At 45.7% G+C, this 15,255-nt stretch overlaps 1 protein-coding gene across 2 annotated transcripts in view; it reads left to right on the forward strand.

Moving 5' to 3' along the window:
- The first annotated feature begins 4,489 nt into the window (after nt 1–4,489).
- The window catches only part of LOC120914100 (RING finger protein 208-like), a 30,983-nt gene continuing 20,217 nt past the window's right edge, over nt 4,490–15,255 (forward strand). Inside the window, exon 1 of one of the 2 annotated variants that reach the window (XM_040324581.1) lies at nt 4,490–4,740. The gene's annotated coding sequence lies outside the window, so the exon portion shown is untranslated. Of the gene's footprint in view, nt 4,741–14,881; nt 15,032–15,255 lie in introns of those variants that run through there. The other variant, XM_040324582.1, reaches the window with a different exon arrangement.

Here is a 15,255-nt window from a genome sequence, read left to right on the forward strand (position 1 = left end):
CAGGTTGGGGTGGTATAGGGCAAGTTAGGGTGGTACAGGGCAGGTTGGGGTGGTATAGTGCAAGTTAGGGTGGCATAGGGCAAGTTGGAATGGCATGGGAAAGGTTGGAGTGGTACAGGGCAAGTTAGGGTGGCATTTGGCAGGTTGGGGTGGTATAGGGCAAGTTATGGTGGCATAGGGCAGATTGGGGTGGTACAGGGCAAGTTAGGATGGAACATGGGAAAGTTTGGGGTGGTACAGGGCAGGCTGGGGTGGTACAGGGCAGGCTGTGGTGGCACAGGGCAGGCTGGGGTGGTACAGGGCAGGCTGGGGTGGTACAGGGCTGTTTGGGGGGTACAGGGCAGGCTGGGGTGGTATAGGGCTGTTTTGGGTGGTACAGGGCAGGCTGGGGTGGTATAGGGCTCTTTCGGGGTGTACAGGGCAGGCTGGGGTGGTACAGGGCTGTTTGGGGGGGGTACAGGGCAGGCTGGGGTGGTATAGGGCTGTTTGGGGTGGTACAGGGCAGGCTGGGGTGGCACAGAGCAGGCTGGGGTGGTACAGGGCAGGCTGGGGTGGCACAGAGCAGGCTGGGGTGGTACAGGGCAGGCTGGGATTGCACAGGGCAGGCTGGGCATGTCAGCTAAAAAAAAAAAAAAAAACACGGGATGGTGTCACCCCTCTAGTGGGTGTCACCCGGTGCGGACCGCCCCCCCCCCCGCACCCCCTAGCAACGCCTCTGGGCGCAGCCAATGTTAAGTATGGACGTCGGAACCGCGTCGAATTTTTCACATTTTACATCGTTTGCGTAAGTCGTCTGTGAATGGGGCTGGGCGTCATTTACGTTCACATCGAAACCAATGAGTCTTTGCGGCGTAATTTGGAGCATGCGCACTGGGATACGTCCATGGACGGCGCGTGCGCCGTTAGTAATAAAGGTCATTTACGTGGGGTCACAATGAATTTACATACAACACGCCCACATCTTCCACATTTGAATTAGGCTTGCTTACGCCGGCCCAGTTACACTACGCCGCCTTAAGTTAGAGCGCAACTTCTTTGTGAATACAGGACATGCTGCTCTAACTTACGTCGGCGTAGTGTATCTGAGATACGCTACGCCCGCCTATAGATAGGCACATTTCTCTGAATCCAGCTATATGCGTTCTGATTTCAATGGCTTCTTCCAAGTTGGTGTCTATCATGCTGATCCTCCTACTTTGCACGTTAATAAGGCACTGACCCAGAACAGTATGCCGCTTAAAGGTTTGCGACTTTACGATCTGCTTGTTTATTCTTTATTCTATTCACTGAACCCAGAAGACCAGTATGGGAACTGGGAAACTAGAAACTTTGAAAGGCGGTTGGTGTGATGAATGGAAAACTAACAAGTTCTGAAGAAGGTGGGCAATAGAGGCACAGGTTTTATTTCTCATGACAGGTTCCCTTTTAGGACCCCTTCACACCCCTACATGCTTTTTTCAAGCCGCATTGCCCATTCATTTACAATGAGTCCTCAGAATTCATCCATGGGCCAAAGAACATGTCTGCCCCCTGGCAATGCATGTATTCTTTATGTGTTGAAGTACACTGAGAGGCAGGTGTTTATTCTTTATTCTTTTCACATTTGGGCTGCCATTGAAAATGAATGGCAACACATCCCAGCAAGAATACATGTGGGAGCGCATAGGGATGATGGGGCCTGAGGAAAAAGAAGGATACATAGCCTACCATTGCTCATTGCTAGCCGCCTGCTTGTTATACGATCCTCTGTCTTCAATACCTTCTCAGTCACTGACTTGAAATGAGAATGCAGTCGGCAAAGTAAGAGTGAAATCGAAACTTCTGATCTGTAGATGTGTTTTTCGAGCCTGTGACTCAAAACTTTGAAGCCAGAGGGTCAAAATGACAGCCAGGCAAATAACATTATCATACTTTATTATAATACAGGATTTATAAAGTGCCAACAGTTTGCACAGCTCTTTACAAACTAAAGGGAGACAGTACAGTTCAGTTACAATACAAGTCAACACAAGAAGGATCAGAGGGCCCTGACCATGAGAGCATACAATCTTGTCAAAAATTCCATGAAGGCAGACAGAATGGGAGATAGTCATACAGATTGGGGTAGGGAGTTCCAGAGGTTGGGAAAGGCACTGGAGAAGTCCTGGAGGTGAGAATGGGAGGAGGAAATGAGGGGACTAGAGAGCTGGAGATCTTGGGAGGTGTGAAGAGGACAGTTTGGGTTATATTGTGAGTTGAGGTTGGGGATGTAGCTTGGTGCAGTGTTAAGGATGGCTTGGCATGTTGTCCCTAGTATTTTTTATTTTATTTGTTGGAGCGAGCAGAAGAGGGGTTATCTTATATTTACATATTATTCTCATGACAGGTTTCCTTTAACCACTTCCCGCCCGGTCAATAGCATATTGACGTCCGGGAAGTGGTTTTGTTATCCTGACTGGACGTCTATTGACGTCCTGCAGGATAACAGCCGGCATGCATCGCGGCGATCGGTGGTGTGTCAGTCTGACACACCGCAACACCGATATCAATAAAGAGCCTCCGGCGGAGGCTCTTTACCACGTGATCAGCCGTGTCCAATCATGGCTGATCACGATGTAAACAGGAAGAGCCATTGATCAGCTTTTCCTCGCTCACGTCTGACAGACGCGAGTAGAGGAGAGACGATCGGCGGCTCTCCTGACAGGGGGGGTTCGCGCTGATTGTTTATCAGTGCAGCCCCCCCTCGGATGCCCACACTGGACCACCAGGATGCCGCCCAGGACCACCAGGGAAGCAACTGAACATGTGGATGGCCAGTTAAGTACCCATGGCCATCCACATGTACAAATGTATAAATAACATATGCCAATCAGTGCCCACAAATGGGCACTGACTGGCACCATCATGGCACAACAAAATGTGTGATGCCCAGCAATGCCACCCACCAGTGTCAGCAGTGCCACCCACCAGTGTGCATCAGTGCCACCTATCAATGCTCATCCGTGCCCACCTATCAGTGCCCGTCCATGCCACCTATCAGTGCCACCCATGAGTACCCATCAGTGCCAGCTATGAGTGCCCATCAGTGCCAGCTATTAATTGCCCATCAGTGCCAGCTATGAGTGCCCATCAGTGCCGCATTCCAGTGCCACCTATCAGTGCCACCTATCAGTGCCCATCAGTGATGCCTTATCGTTGCCTGTCAGTGACGCCTTATCGGTGCCCGTCAGTGACACCTTATCGGTGCCCGTCATTGAAGAAGAAAAGGTACATATTTACAAAATAAATTAACAGAAACAAAGAAAAACATTTTTTTTTTCAAAATGTTTGCTCTTTTTTTATTTGTTGCTCAAAAAATAAAAATCACAGAGGTGATCAAATACCACCAAAAGAAAGCTCTATTTGTGGGAACAAAATGATAAAAAAATTGTTTGGGTACAGTGTAGCATGACCGCGCAATTGTCATTCAAATTGCGACAGCGCTGAAAGCTGAAAATTGGCTTGGGCAGGAAGGTGCGTAAGTGCCTGGTATGGAAGTGGTTAACTTCACAATTTGGATTTTCCTGACGGGATTCCTGGCAAGCTTGACTTGCCAAGCCGTGCATACAGACGGCCATTCAAAAGAACCGCTGTTCTTTTGAAGGGCAAGAACGCGGTGACGTCATCGACTACGACGAGCCGGTGTCTCGTCACATTCGATGCCGTCGCCGCCATCTTGCTACACCCCACACTAACCTTGTATGCTCCCGCGCATGCGTCGAAGTGTTATCGAGCATGCGCGTTTTTTTCACCCATACAGACGCCCGGTTTTCTCGGCAGGAAACACTCTGCCGGGAAACCCGACGAGAAAATAGAGAGCAGGGTTCTCTATTTTCCTGTCGGGATTCCCTGCTAGGGAGCGTACACACGGCCAAAAGCTCTCCTGGCAGTTTTCCTGCCGGGAAAACCGGTCGTGTGTGCGCGGCCTTAATGTTTGATTTTCCCACCGCAATATCGCAGTCCCGATATAAGTCGCTGATTGCCGCCATTACTAGTAGAAAAAAAAAATATGTCCCCGATTTCATTTGAAAAATCTGGTCACCTTACCATACAGTACCGTATTTATCGGGGTATTGCGTGCTCCGGCGTATAGCGCGCAACCCTAAAGTGGACCCGCATTCCTGTGGAAAAAAGATTATTATTATATTATTATTATTCAGGATTTATATAGCGCCAACAGTTTACGCATCGCTTTACAACGTGGGGGCAAGACAGTACAGTTACAATAGAAATCAATACAGGAGGAATCCTCGTTACAATCTAGAATTATATTTAATACCTGAATACCTGTATATAAGCATGCCATTATTCTGCATGCAGGCTACGTCAATCTCCTGTCTACACATAAATACAGCAGTGTGTTTTTTCAGGATGGGAGGGGGGGGGGGTCAGTATAAAGAGCTAGTGTCTGCTTCCCCCACCACCTCCAGTCATTAATCAGCAGCTGGAAGGATGCATAGAACATATAGGTGGTAGATGAATGGAAGAGGCAGTGACAGGGGAGGAGACTGAGCACTGACAGTTGCGCCTTGCAGAGGGTGGACCCAGCTCCCCTGCATCCCACTGGGCTTGTGCTAACTGATTGAGAGAAACAGTCTGCATCACTGCAGCAGAGCCCACTGCAGACAGCCAGGCTCAGGGAGGATCAGGAGCAAAGAAAGAGCCATTTCATTGCAAGGAGGGGGAATGAAGCAGCAGCTTGTGCTACAGATCTTCCAGCTGGTAGGATTTTCATCTTCCTTTACAGCCTGAATCCATTCTTTGGGAGGTGTGTGTATGAGGGGGAGGGGGGGTCACCTAACAACCATTGCTCCTGGGTTGCATCAGGTATGAGGTCCCCCATCCATGAGATCCAGGACCTTCCATCATCCTGCTCACCCACCGTGCCCACCAGGGAAGACAATCAGCCCAGCTAATAAGCCTGGACCCTTTCCAAAGAAGCATTACAACACCGCAATCTATTTTCTTTCCCATTTTTTTTTTCCTTCCAGATTTTGGATTGGATTATTGCAAGATGACAGGGGTCTACGTTCTAATCCGAACAGGGCGATTAATGCTTTTTGTATCTGGCCGAGCCCCCCTGGCGGAGGTGATCGCTATGGATTGCACGCTCATTTGAATGTAAATCTGGAGCTTTGGTGGTGGTGGGGGGGGATGTATTGTGTGTGCTGGAGCTATATAGAGAGTACAGCACACAGAGAAAGAGAGAAGAAAGAGGAGGAGGAAGAGGGGGTGTATGCTGGCTGCATCTACTCTGCCTTTCAGATAACCTTTGGAGAATGTGGCCTTCCAAAATCCACCAACAGCCCTAGACAGAAGGCAAGGGGGTGTGGGCAATTCGCTGGGATCCACCAGCACATAAGGTGTCTTCTTTTTTGTCTTTCGGCTATTAAATAAGGTAAAAGGCGACGTGCAAAGCGCAGTTGCCCATAGAAACCGATCGGCGCTCATCTCTCCATCCTTTCCTCTAAAACCGCTAAGACCTAAATCAAGTTGGGTGAGGATTCTGCACTTGATAGCCCTTTGCGCTACCTTGCAGAGATGCTGGCACATACAAGAAGGAGGTGTGCGCGTTGTGTGGGTGCGGGCACGCGTGCGGTTGTGATTGAAATCCCCCCCCCACGTTCGCTGAGCAGATGGTAAATATTGGTGCTTTTGGCTCACGCCAACAAATGTTGCTTCATAACTCAACGAGACATTTTAAATATTTAATTGTCGTAATTATTCGCAGTTCATTTTGTTTACGACCTCTTGTTTCCCCCTGCGTGTTTGGAAGCCCAGACCGAAGGTAGAATGTTGGTGAATTTATCGAGGAATGTTTATTGACTGATGTAGGTGGTTGGAAGGGTCAAGGATGCTGTGATGGTCTGATGGCCCTAGTGGTACAGATAACATTTCTGCATCTATTTGACAAATCCTTTATCCCACCGCCTAGTCAAAAAGGTGGTTTTCCACCTCTGTTATGTTTTTTTGTTTTGTTTGTTTTTTGCTTTTACATTCTTTATAATTATTATATATCTATTTGTAGACAAATCCTTCATCTCACCACCTAGGCAAAAAGGTGGTTTTCCACCTCTGTTTTGTTTTTTGTTTTGTTTGTTTTTTGCTTTTTGCTTTTACATTCTTTATAATTATTATATATCTATTTGTAGACAAATGTTTTATCTCACCACCTAGTCAAAAAGGTGGTTTTCCACCTCTGTTTTGTTTTTGTTTGTTTTTTGCTGTTTTCTCTTACATTCTTTATAAATATTATATATCTATTTGTAGACAAATCCTTTATCTCACCACCTAGTCAAAAAGGTGGTTTTCCACCTCTGTTTTGTTTTTTGTTTTGTTTGTTTTTTGCTTTTTGCTTTTACATTCTTTATAATTATTATATATCTATTTGTAGACAAATCCTTTATCTCACCACCTAGTCAAAAGGTGGTTTTCCACCTCTGTTTTGTTTTTTGTTTTGTTTGTATTTTGCTTTTTGCTTTTACATTCTTTATAATTATTATATATCTATTTGTAGACAAATGTTTTTTCTCACCACATAGGCAAAAAGGTGGTTTTCCACCTCTGTTTTTTGCTGTTTTCTTTTACATTCCTAATAATTATTATATATCTATTTGTATCAGTTTGCAAGCCGACTTTATGGATGTATTTGATTCCACGTATAACGCAGGTGATGCACGTCAAGATATGAATTTATTAGTCATGTGAACGGCATCCTCTCCTAATACTGGACCCATACCATACACTTCATGTTATGTATTGGTGCCTTCGTGTCCCTATTAGTCCAATGGGATAGTAGTATGATAGAAAGTACTAAGCTGCAGCAGCCAATGAGGTTCTTGTTTTCACTAGCTGCTTGCTAATTGGGAGCTCTCATTGACTATAGCCTTGATCTCAGTTACTTAGTTGCAAACCATTAATGTGTATTCAGGTAAACTGGGCAAAGTGGAAAAGTAAAGCCGGCCATACACATGTAGATTTCCTTGTTTAGCCCCCCCAGGCTGAACGAGCGAAATTGATTGATTCCTCCATCCACACTAAGGCCTGGTACATACAATGGGGGTTATTTACGAAAGGCAAATCCACTTTGCACTACAAGTGCACTGCAAGTGCAGCCACTGTAGATCTGAGGGGAAGCTCTGAAATGAGGGGAAGCTCTGCTGATTTTATCATCCAGTCATGTGCAAGCAAAGATGTTTTTGTTTTTTTTTTTCCTTGCATGTCCCCTTTAGATCTACAGTGACTGCACTTCCAAGTGCACTTGTAGCGCAAAGTGGATTTGCCTTTCGTAAATAACCCCCAATGAGAATATCAGACGGATGATCGTCCGTTTTTTTCCACATTCTAGTCTCCATATCAAAAATGAAGAGGTTACTCAACTTACGAAAATTCTCATACGACGAAATACAACTTCGGAAGTGATGTCATGTATTGTATTTTTGGATGAAATTTGTACTGATTAACCACTTGCTTATTGGGCACTTAAACCCCCCTCCTGCCCAGACCAATTTTCAGCTTTCAGCCCTGTCGCACTTTGAATGACAATTGCGCGGTCATACAACACTGTACCCAAATTAAATTTTTACCCACAAATAGAGCTTTCTTTTGGTGGTATTTGATCACCTCTGCGGTTTTTATTTTTTGTTTAAAAAAATTTAAAAGACCGATTTTGTTATAAAATGTTTCTCCTTCATTGATGTACGCTAATTAGGCTGCACTGATGGGCACTGATGGGCTGCACTCATGGGCACCGGTGGGCACCGATGGGCTGCATTGATGGGCACCAATAAGGCGGCACTGGTGGGCACTGATAGGCGGCACTGGTGGGCACTGAGAGGTGACACTGAGATGTGGCACTGATGGGTGGCAATGAAGGGCATTGATAGGTGGTACTGGTGGGCACTGAGAAGTGGCACTAATAGGTGGCATTGATAGGTGGCACTGATAGATGGCAGCGATGGGCACTGGGTGGCAAAAATTGGGCACTGATCAGCACTGGTAGGTTACACTGATAGAAAGCATTACTAGGTGCTACTGATGAAGCACTGATTGGCACCACTGGTGGGCATTGATAGGTGGCACTTGTGGGCATTGATAGGTGGTACTATGGGCATTGATAGGTGGCACTGTGGGCACTGACAGGTGGCACTGGCACAGGTGGCAGGAGGCACTGGCAGGTGGGCACAGATGAGGCAGATTTGCCTCTTCCTCCTCGGGACCGATGTCCCTTGTACACACGCTGTCGGCGTGAGGAGAAAAAAAAAGATTACCAATCCTTTGTTTACATCATGTGAGCAGCTGTCATTGGCTGACAGCTGATCACATGGTAAGGGGCCGGCCCCTTACACGGATCTGTAAATCACCCGAGTCTCAGTGACTTGGTAATCATAGCGCATGTTGCACGAGCTCTGCAGGGGGCGCACATTGCACATGCAAAGGGGAGAACGTCTATTGACGTCCTTCCGGATTTTCAGGTCCGCCCTGTAGCCGTCATTCGACTATAGCGCGGGCCTCTAGTGATTAAACAGGTATCGTACACAAACTTTTTTTGTGTTTGTCCCTTCGGGCAAGCCTAGTACACGTGATCAGAAAATTGCATGAAAAATACTGCTTTCGTATCAATCCTACGATAATCTGATCGCTAGTACAGAGCGTTCTAGAGCCAATTACAACAGTTCATCTGACATTATCTGATGGGAAAAACACCCAGAAAATTCTCGTATGACCATTTTCATTTAACCGCTTGCTGATCGTATAACTTACATATACAATGGCAAGGTGGCTCTGCTGCGCAGGATCACTTACCTAGTACATGATCCTCCATTTCCAGGTCCTGGGACGTGCATGCGCACCGCCAGAAACCCACTCCCGCTGTGATTATACACAACAGGAGCTGATCTGCGGGTACCGCGTACTCGATGTGCGACAACACCCGCTGATCATTAGGCAGAGAGTCAGAACGGCGATCTGCCTATGTAAACAAGGCAGATCGCTGTTCTGTCAGTAGGAAAGGCATTGATCCTGTGTTCCTGCAAAGCAGGGACATGCCTTGCCATAGTAAAAGCACCTCCCACAGTACTAGTGGCTAGGCACACAGTTAACCATTTGATTGCTCCTGATGGTAACCTCTTCCCAGCCAGTGTCATTAGTACAGTGACAGTGCAAACTGATCACTGCTTTGATGAAGGCTTCTTAGCCGAAACGCGTCAACGTACCCATGTCCCCTAGTAACCAATAAAGGACTTTTTTTCAAGAGAATCCGAGTTGCCAGCCCTTTTTGATTCAAGCATATTTTTAATACTGATCACTATATTCGTGTCTCTGGTCCCCATAAAGGAGCGTCAGATTTGTCTGCCGCAATATCACAGTCCTGCTATAAGCCGATTGCCGCCATTACTAGTGAAAAAAAAATGACATAAATATATCCCATAGTTTGTAGATGCTATGACTTTTGCGTAAACCAAACAATATACGCTTATTGGCATTTTTTTTTACCAAAAATATGTTGCAGAATACATATTGGAGTAAATTGATGAGGAAATTTGATTTGTTTATAACGCAAAAAAAATAAAGGTGATCAAATGCCACCAACAGAAATCTCTATTTGTGGGAAAAAAATACATACATTTTATCTGGTTACAGCGTCGCACTACTGCGCAATTGTCAGTTAAAGTAACGTATGGCAAAAAATGGCCTGGTCATGAAGGGGGGTAAACCTCCCAGAGGCCAAGTGGTTAATCGGTAAAGTTTTCTTCTGAAAATACAATACAATAATACAATACATGACATCACTTTCAAAGTTGTATTCTGTCGTACGAGAATTTTCGCAAGTTGAGTAACCTCTTCATTTTCGATATGGAGATCTGGAGACTAGCATGTGGAAAAAAACGGACGATCATTAATTCAATATTCTCATCATGTGTACGAGGCTTTAAAGGGGTTGTAAAGTTTCGCTTTTTATTTTCTAAATAGATTCATTTAAGCTAGTGCATTGTTGGTTCACTTACATTTTCCTTCAATTTCCCTTTTTTTTTTTGTCTGAATTTCTCACTTCCTGTTTCTCCTCGGTAAGCTTGCCCCATAGGCGTGCGCACAGGGTGTGCCAGGTGTGCCCAGGCACACCCTAATCACCCTGTGCAGAACAGATTCCCCCTACTGACCTGGCTCCATCCTTCCCCCCACAGCACTGCCGACTTCCCTCTTCTCCTACCGGTTGTTACTTTGGATGTTTTAGGATGAGTGGGGGAAGGGGCCAGTAAATATGCCATTTACTGGCCCCTTCCCTTTCTGAATGAACCCCATGAGTGATCGGTAGAGTGTGTTTGAGCTTTGGGGTGCACACCCTAATGCCAAAGTCTGCGCACACCTATGGCTTGCCCCCATCATCTGGCTGGGGGTTAGTCGGCCAGAACAGCTTACTGAGGAGGAACAGGAAGTGAGAAATTCAGACAATAAAAACAAAGAAAAAAAAAAACATTTAGAAGGGAAATTAAAGGAAAAGGTTAGTGAACCAACAATGCACTATATTAAAGGAACCTATTTAGAAAATAAAGAACCTTTACAACCCCTTTCACAGCATTGATAGAGGAAATCCCTGCTGCCAGATATTGTATGCAGCAGCCACTGCTCCAGCAGCTGCTGAACACCCAGACAGCGCCTGCATCTGATTGGATGCAGGTACTGTTTGGATGAAAATGTTCCTACCGCCTCCTTTGATAAAAGTCAGTCGTAAAATCTAATTTTGTTGAGTGGCAGGGTGCCACCCACAGCTTGAGCTGGACATTCAAACCGTATGTGACCACATTAAGTTGTAAAGAATAATAACACTTAGCCCCCATTCACACCTAGGCGTTTTGTCGCCTGTAGTGTGACGCCGCAGCAGCCCCGAGACGCTGGAGGGATGAAAACACATTGCCCTCTATGGAGATGGTTCACATCTCCACGCCGAACGCCGTACGCCTGCCGCCTGAAAAAAAAGTCCCGGACCTTTTTTTCAGGCGGCTTTCGGCGTTCGGCATAGGAGATGTGAACCATCTCCATAGAGGGGGTGAGGCTGCATTCACAATCGCGGCGTTTTGTCGCCGCAAATCGCGGTACAAAATGCCGCAATTTGTCGCCGCAATTCGCGGGACAAAACGCCGCGATTTTGTACGCCTAGGTGTGAATGCAGCCTTAAAGCGGAAGTAAACCCATCGATTTGATAGTTTCAAAAAACAGTTAACATTCCCGACATGCCGGAAATGCTAGCTGTCACATTTGCTTGTGCTCTCATCCAAACTGTCAAACCATCCAATGGCTGGTGTCATAACTGACCACATGTATAGCATCATGGCAGTTGCAAATTAAACATAGGCCAAGATGGCAGCTTCCTTGGTTGAAAACGATAGGAGGGTTTACTTCAACTTTAAAGGATATGTACATTGTCTCCCTCCCCTAAAACCTGAAGTACCTACCCACCCCTGCCCCAGATACTGTTCATCCTTACCATTATCCTGCAATGTTTACATCCTGCTGATAAAAGTCTCTTTGCGGTTTACTTCTGTGTGGCCGTCTCCCGAGGCAGGGGACACTTGAGGGATGGCAATATGGATGTCTATGAGGTATTAGGTCGCAGGTGCAGCGAGCGGGAAAGAGATTTAGCCTGCAGGATGTAAACAGCATAGTGAACCATGACTGGAAGATTCAGGTAAGTATAAAAGGATGGGGAAAGAGTGTTACTTTATGTCAGGGAAAGGGATGAGTAGACTGGCAGCATAAATATACTTTTTCAGGAAGTATACTCGGGCTGGGTTCACATATATGCGAATTGCGCATCCAATTCACATAACATGTTAATGTGACTGGCTCTGAATGGAGCTGGTTCACACATGTCTTGGTTGGCCGCGTTGCGATTTTAAAAAGGGTCCAGTACAGGTGCAAATTTAGGCAAAATTCACACCTGAGTCATACCTGAACCAGTGAACAGAAACACACCTGTTATTTCTCTGACAGAACTTGTCAGGTAGGTAGGTTTAGTTTATTTGCTGAGCTCTCCTTTTACAAATGGCATTTAGATCCCTTTCACACTGGGACAGCGGCACGTTAACGCTAAAGCGCTGCTCGTCTCAGCGGTGCTTTAGCGATGTTTAAGCGTTGTTTTTTCCGGCCGCTAGCAGGGCGCCTTAAACCCAGAGAAGGGGTTGAAAGCGCCCGTGTTTTGGCATTTCCGAAGTGCTTTTCAGGCGCTTTAGAACCACTGCCCATTCATTTCAATAGGCAGGGCGTTTTGGGAGCGCTAAATACAGCGCTCCCAAACCACCCCAAAGATGCTGCTTGCAGGACTTTTCCTAACGTCCCAGCAAGAGCACCGCCCCCAGTGTGAAAAGTTACACTGAAATGAATGGGAGGCGGTTTTCACACGCTTTTTTTAGCGCTAAAACACCTGTAAACCGCCTCATTGTGAAAGGGGTCTTACTTTGCTCTCAGATTTTAACAGACTAGCTTGTTCAGCAGGATAGTCTTTACTGGCTATTGCCAACCAGGGTTCCTTCTGAGGCTGGGCTCTGAAGAAGAAGCTTTGTGCTTTGAAACGCGTCAGCCGGCAGTGACCCTCATCACATCCTCCATGACCATTCGGAGTGCGGTTTGGGTTCTACATGCTGCAGCCATTTATGGAATTACTTTTTTACTGCGAACCTTTCTACTATGATTGTGAGTAGGGTTTTATATTGTATTTCATTAAAATGTATCTAAACGGTAATACACTAGGCTGGTGCGCCCTTGTTTTCTTTTTGTTTCCTTCTGAGGTTGCAAGGGGTTCCTTAAACTGTGGCTGACCTCACAAGGGGTTCCTTAAACTGGTGACCTCACATTTGATGGTGCATGCATAGTACACTACGTTAAATATGACTTTTGAGCGCAACAACTCTTTGGCCCCTTTCCCACTGGTCCACTATGTTGAAGAGCATTAAAGTGGATGTAAACCCACTCTCATCCTTTCTAAACTACTGCCATCAGTGCTGATCTATAAGGATAAAGATGCCTCCTGCATGTATTCTTACCTGTCAAATGTCTCCCCTCTGTCTGTTATGAGACCTGAAAAACTGCAAAAATGTGTCAAAATTGTCCGAAGTGTCCGCCATAATGTTGCAGTCACGAAAAAAATCGCTGATCACCGCCATTAGTAGTAAAAAAAAAAAAAAAATTAATAAAAATGCAATAAAACTATCCCCTATTTTGTAAACACTATAAATTTTGCTCAAACCAATCGATAAACGCTTATTGCGATTTTTTTTTACCAAAAATAGGTAGAAGAATACGTATCAGCCTAAACTGAGGAAAACATTTTTTTTTATATGTTTTTGGGGGATATTTATTATAGCAAAATGTAAAAAATATTGAATTTTTTTCAAAATTGTCGATCTATTTTTGTTTATAGCGCAAAAAATTAAAACCGCAGAGGTGATCAAATACCACCAAAAGAAAGCTCTATTTGTGGGAAAAAAAGGACGCCAATTTTGTTTGGGAGCCACGTCACACGACCGCGCAATTGTCAGTTAAAGCGATGCAGTGCCGAATCGCAAAAAGGGTCTTTTACCTGCATTTTGGTCCGGGTCTTAAGTGGTTAAAGCACCTGCAGGATTTTTGCCAGGGCAACACTGCAATGTTAGTGAACATCCTTGTTCCTTATGTCCTACTATTAAATAATCTCCTTAAAAGGCATTCCAAAAGGGTATTTCCCAGGCTCATGTAGTCATAACTTCCTGTAATTACGTGTTATCATGACTAAACGTGTTATAAATGACCAGTCACTATCACAGGGAATGATATATATTTTATTTTTGGGAAGCATTAAATCAGCCTCTTTCTCCTCTCCCCCCTCCTCCTGTTCCCGGCAGATCATCATTGCCTATTGTTCCTCCATTGTGCTATTGTCTCGGTATAGGCTGCTGGATGTGTAGGCTGTCAGGAATATGTTTTCAATCCGCGCGGTACGATTCCAATGACCGTGCGATATTGTAGGATCTCGCAACATTTTAAAAGACTAGAACTGACATTTTTTAACTCTTTTTAATCAATTTACTTTTTTTTTTTCCTTTTTTTTTTTTTTAAAACACAGGTAGCTAAACGCACGTTGATCCACATAGCGTACTGTTTTGCCAGGCTGGGCACGATTTAGAGATATAAGAGGTGTGTCTAAAAAAAAAAGTTCGGTGAATGGCGCGATTTCCCAACGGCAACATGGGCCAGGTGCGTGCGCTTGCACATGGCTTTCGAGAAGCGCTACCTAGCGTGGAATATACGTGACCGTCAGGGTAAACCTGCTACAGGCAGTGGAACGTAGTCAATGTGAGAGGTAGGGTCACAGTGCAATGGAGCAACACGTTTTGGGGAAAACGGCGATGGAGACGCATGGAATGTTGGTGGAAATTTACGCGATGAGCAGAAAATGTGTTTATAACGGGTTCAAATGAGAAGGAAATGACTGAGGATGAGCCACGTTCTGGTCAGCAGCCGGGCAAACGGAACCCCAGACATGATCGAGCGATTGCGACAAATGCTGGCACGAGATCTACGATTGATGGTGGAGGAATTGGGCATTAGCAAGGGCACCGTGTGCACCATCATCCGTGAAGATATGGGTAAGCGGAAGATCTGTTCCCGGTTTGTGCCACACAAGCTGACAGACCAACAGAATGCAAAACGGATGGAAACCTTTGGAGATCTCATTACCACGTGTGACCAGGATCCATCCTTACTGGAAACCATCGTCACAGGGGGTGAGAAATGGTGCTACTAGTTCGATCCGGAGACCAAGCGGCAATCAATGGAATGGCTTTCACTGTTTTCCCTGCGACCCTGCTGACTTCTTTCCGTTTCTCCGCCTGAAGAGCGCCATGAAAGGCGCACGTTTTGTGGACGTGGCGGCAATCCAAGGTTGTGTGTCATCGATTCCTGACAGTTTCCAGAAGCTTTATGAACGTTGCCAAACGTGTGTTGTGAAGGATGGCGATTATTTTGAAGGACAATAAAGGTAATTTGTATGTATCTCCTGTTTTGTTTGTTTTTTGATACCATTCACCGAACGTTTTAGACACACCTCATATATGGGTTTGTATGCAGGGCTTTTTTTCAGCGGGAACGCGGAGGAACATGGTTTACATCCCCTCCAACACCGAGTGGGGTGCTGGGGTGTTCTGGAGGGTCTACTGGTGCTGACTACTTGGGGGTCTATTGTTGCTGGGGGGGGGTCCATTG

Source organism: Rana temporaria, chromosome 9 (assembly GCF_905171775.1).
Source record: "Rana temporaria chromosome 9, aRanTem1.1, whole genome shotgun sequence".
Taxonomy (NCBI): Eukaryota; Metazoa; Chordata; class Amphibia; order Anura; family Ranidae; genus Rana; species Rana temporaria.